Source organism: Netta rufina (assembly GCF_964035555.1).
Source record: "Netta rufina genome assembly, chromosome: 18".
In the NCBI taxonomy this organism is placed as follows: Eukaryota; Metazoa; Chordata; class Aves; order Anseriformes; family Anatidae; genus Netta; species Netta rufina.
Window position 1 is genome coordinate 3,551,384 of NC_140142.1, and position 5,334 is coordinate 3,556,717.

Here is a 5,334-nt window from a genome sequence, read left to right on the forward strand (position 1 = left end):
GCTTGAGGGCAGAGGCTGTGCTGGTGGGAGAGGAGAGCAGGGGGTGTCCCAGGGAAGGCGCCTGCTGTGCAGGGGGTTGTGGGGAGGTGCCTGAGCCCTCCCTCGCACAGCATTTGTGGCAGCAGCTCCCTCTCACCGCCTGCCCAAGTCCCTGCTGCCTCCCTGCTGGGAGATGGTTCTATGTCCCCACATCTCCTCCCTGTCCATGCTCACAGACCCCATCCATGCTTCCACTGCACTGCAAGATTCGGAAAGCACAGAAACTATAAAATCCTTCCTCTTCAGATTAACCAAGCCTCAGATTTCCTCTGGAAATGCCCTTTTTTAAATGCCATTGTGTATAGCACATTCTATTCCACATTAAATGTAGAGTAAAAGCCATCCTCACAGATGCTATCAGCCATCAGATGTGCCAGCTGTAGAAGACCCCTCTGGCAACCCCACCTGCATCGCCCTGCTGCCAGAGCCTCACGGTGTCAAGAGCCTGCAGATGTGTCCTGCCACACTCTGCCCTCTGTTGTTGCACTCCTCAGTGCCTCCAAGCCCTCTCTCCTTCTCTCCTCTCTGTGTGCCAGCTGCGGTCAGAGCCCCCAGCCCTGCTGCGCTGTGCAGAGGAGCTGCTCCTGGGCACAGCTGTCTCTCTGCAGCACTTGCCAGGATCTCCGCTTGTGCCCAGCAGCCCAGCCCAGCTCAGCAGCACAGCACCCGACCATGGCATCGCTTGCTCTGTGCCCTTGGGCTCCCTCGAGCTGTCCCTCAGGGCTGACACCTCCCCAAGGCAGCAGGGTCTCTGCTGGGGTTTGCTCATTGAGGCAGACTGAACTGATCATCTACTGCTCCTCTCTGAACACAAGATTTTTAGAAGTGTGATTTGCACTGTTGGACTGTGGTTGTCAAACATGATGTGCTTTAACCTGGCGGGCAGCTCAGCACCACACAGCTGTTAGCTCACACCAACCCCCCCACATGTTTATCGGTTGAGGTCAGGGCAGTTGAAAGGACTGAAATGGTAGAGAAAGAATTATAATAGCAATTATTTTTAGTACTATTATTGTTATGTACACAGCAAGCTATGCACAGTGCAATTGATCATTACTGACTGATGTCCAGCCTGTCCCCAACTGGTAGAACATTCTGGTAACCATCTACACCTTCTTTGACCTTCAACAAGTCCACAAATGGAAGTGTCCTCCCAGGGACTGGGCAAGGTAGACAGCTCTTTAACATCCTCTCTCTTGAAGGCAGCTATCCCGAAACTCCAGCTGTACCCTTTTGGATCTTGGAAGTACCCTCTCGTGGGGAAGTCTATGTCAAGGTTTCATAGATCAACATTCCTCTCCCTCCTTTCTTTTCCGGGCAGTAGTTCTCTTCCATTCTCAGGAGCCTGATTTTCACACCCTCTGTTTTCTCCTGCATGTAGAGGCAACGGATCCTGGCAAAGGTTGGTGCTCTGGCCTAGCAAGAGCAGACCTGGGGGGTCTGGTCTAGTCTGGGGCCTGTCACAGTGGCTGGAGTGGCTGTGGGACATGTCAGAGGTGTTGGAGTAGCTGCAGGGCCTGTCCCAGGGGTTGGAGTGACACTGACTGAGGCTCCCTTTGGAATTCCCTTTGGAATTGCCAAGGTGATAACCCCTCCTTTTCAAGTACTTCTGCAGTTTTTAAGGATTCTGCATGTGCTCAGGGGGGAAGTTCCAAAGCACTGGAGGTGCCCACTGCTCTAGGTGCCTGCCCAGATCCTCCCATGCTCCCTGCCACTCCTAAGTCTCCTGCCTTGGGGCAGGTCTCTGGAGGGCATTCTTCAAGAGTTGCTTATCCTTAAACAAAAGTTGAAACACATTCAGGAGACATCACAGTAGGACCATCCCATGGATATTCTGAGCTTTGTAGAGGTAGTGTAATTACCCTAGAGGAGAAGGGGGAGGTGTAGAAGTGGAGAAGTGTACATTCCTTTTCCTCCCCTAGATTGGCTCCCTGAAGCAAAATGGTCAAGAGTGTAATTCTTAATAGTTTCTGAGTGATGGTTCCTGAGGTATGGAGGTGATGGCAATGCTCAGTACAAAGAACAGATTTGTCACATGACCAATAATTTTATAGACTCATAAGGTAGTGTTACACAACATAGCAAAATATCTTTAAACCAGCCCCAGAGATGACAAACAGCACAATGGGAACACAGGCAGTAAGTAATGTGCTATACAACGCATTTCTGAATGAAAGCCCAACAGACCTGAGATCCAAAATGTCGACCTTGTGATCAGCAACTATTAAAATAGTCTAATGCTTATAACAATTTAACTTTAGCACTTTGTGGTAAGATCTGTACTTAACTCAACCCTTTGTGCCCCACACCGTGTGCCAAAAAGACTGCTGTGGTTTAACGCAGCAGTTAGAGTACATGGAATTATTTGAAGAGGTCCAGAGGAGGGTCACAAAGGTGATAAAGGGGCTAGAGCACTTCTGCTATGAAGGCGTGCTGAGAGAACTGGTACTACTCAGCACCCGAGAAACCTTAGAGTAACCTACCAGTGCTTAGAGAGGACCTACAGGAAAGCTGGGGAGACAGTCTTTGTCTGGGGGTGTAGTGATGGGACAAGGAGTAATGACTTTAAACTAAAAGAGGGCAGGTTTAAATTAGATATATGGAAGAAATTCTTTCCTCTTAGGATGGTGAGGCATTGGAACAGGTTTCCTGGAAAAGCTGTGAATGTCCCATCCCTGGAAGTGTTCAAGAACAGATTGAAATGAGTTTTGAGCAACCAGGTCTAGTAGGAGGATAGTTGGAATAAGAGGATCTTTAAGGTCCCTTCCAACCCAAACCATTCTATGACTCTATGATCCCATGTTTCTATGATTACCTGTGACACTGCTACCATTGCCCTTGTGAAGCCCATAATGTCTCTCCTCAGAGATTTTAACCAAGATTTTTGGTTAGTCCAGCTGGCATCCTGTTACAAGTGGTGTCCCCCAGGGGTTGGTACTGCGACCTATCTTGTTTAAGGTCTTTATTGATGACCTAGATGAGGGGAGTGAGTGTACCCTCACTAAATCTGCAGATGACACCAAGTTGGGAGGTAGTGACGATCCACATGAGGGTAGGGTGGCCTTTCAGAGGGATCAGGATAGGCTGGATTGCTGGGTTGAGGTGAACGGGATGAGGTTCAACAAGGCCAAGTGCAGGGTCCTGTAATTTGGTCACAATAACTCCATGCAATGCTATAGGCTTGGGGCAGAGTGGCTAGACTATGAAGAGGAAAAGGACCTGGGAGTGTTGATGGATGCTCAGCTGAACATGAGCCAGCTGTGTGCCCAGGTGGCCAAATAGGCCAAGGGCATCCTGGCCTGTATTAGAAATAGTGCAGCCAGCAGGAGCAGGGAGGTGATTGTCCTCCTGTACTCGGCTCTGGTGAAGCCACACCTTGAGCACTGTGTTCAGTTTTGGGCCACTCATTACAAGAAGGACACTGAGGTCCTGGAACATATCCAGAGAAGGGCAACCAAACTGTTGAGGGGACTGGAGCACAGGTCTTACGAGGAGTGGCTGAGGGAACTGAGACTATTTACTTTGGCGAAGAGGAGGCTCAGGGGAGACCTCATTGCACTCTACAACTTCCTGAAGAGAGGTTGTGATGATGTGGGGGTCAGCCTCTTCTCTCAGATAACTAATGATAGGACTCTAGCAAATGGCCACAAGTTGTGCCTGGGGATGTTTAGATTAGATATCACAAAAAACTTTTTCTCTCAAAGAGTAGTCGGGAACTAGAATGGTCTGCTCAGGGACGTGGTGGACTCACTGACCCTCAGTATTCAAGAACCAGCAGGACAAGATGCTAGGAGCTATGGCTCAGTAGCTTAGTAGGCAGTATTAGTGATAGGAAGGTTGGACTAAATGGTCTTGTAGGTCCTTTCCAAATTTGTGCTTTTATGATGTCTATGACTCTATCATAGGACAAGGGGAATGGTTTTAAACTTCAAGAGGGTAGATTTAGATTTGATAGTCAGATGAAATTCTTGACTTGAAGGTGAGGCACTGGCACTTGTGCAGTGGGTCGAGAGGTCACCCAGAAGGAGTTTGGATCAGCCCATGCCCTTGTGTTTGAAGGAACAGCTGGTGAGAGTGCAGAGGCAGCAGTGAAATCATGGGAACACCAGAGTGAGAGCAAGGTGGGGAAGAGAAGTGTCTGTCTGCAGCCTTCAGAAAAGTGTGGGACAGCATAGGAAAGCCTGCAGAGGAGAAGGCAGAGGGCTCTGACAAGAATGGAAGGCTGCAGCTGTACTGACAACTTTTTCCCCTTGGCCTTAGCTTAGGAGGAGATGTGTTATACTCATGGCATTGGGACCATGTATTCTCCTTTCAACCTTGTGCAAACACCGGGAGGTGTCATATCACTGCCCTTCACATGATATTGTGGGCATCACCCCCTGCCCCACAGACCCCAGGAAGAGTGAGACATGCGGATGCTGGAGGTGCAGGATCTCCCCTCCCAGTGGCTGGGGTCAGGCCTTGGCCCTTCTGATTCACCAAAATAAACAGTGATTTTCTCAGCACAGTGCCTTTGCCAACCTGTAATCATGGCTTCCAGTTATCTGCCCTAACAATTCCCATGGGAGGCTTTGTGAGTAACCGAATAAAATAGCCAACAGAGTATTGAGTATTCTAATACTACAGAATAGTGTAGCCAACAGAGGTGACACAGGTACTCTGATATAATGACAGCCATCAGAAAGCTGATCCGAGTTAGATGACTGATATGGGGAGGTCAGGAGTAGCCTGGCCAGGAGAAATGTGAGATTTGGGGGAGGGAAGAAGAAGGGAAGAGGAGCTCGGAAGCTTACCTTTGTAGAGGTAAGAGGGTTCATGTAATGTTGATGCTGCTGTAACACTGACTTCAGTCTTGTAACGCCTTTAAACAATAACAATAATCCCTCAACCTAAACGTTAGTCTAACATGCTGACAGGAATCCACTATTGTAAAGCAGAACTCAAAATATCACCTCAAGTAAACTCAGCCCGTAGCGCCTGTTTCTTACATTTCCTCTCTTGCTCACCCTAATCCCTGCCCTTAACACTAACATTAAATGCTCTATTTATCCCAAGACTTCTTGCCAGACCTAAACAAAACCCTAATCCATAATGCTTTCCCATACCCTAACCAGAGACCTGACACCACAAACAGAACGGTAAACCTTCCAACTAAAATTTTGTTTACTCTCTAAACCAGAAAGGTAAGTCCCAGTCTGTAGGGGACAACAGAGAGGTGAGCTCTACCTCAGGATCTCCTGCCCCAGCAGGAGCAATATGACTGTGGCAGTGATTGTGAGGTAACTTCTGTCTCTA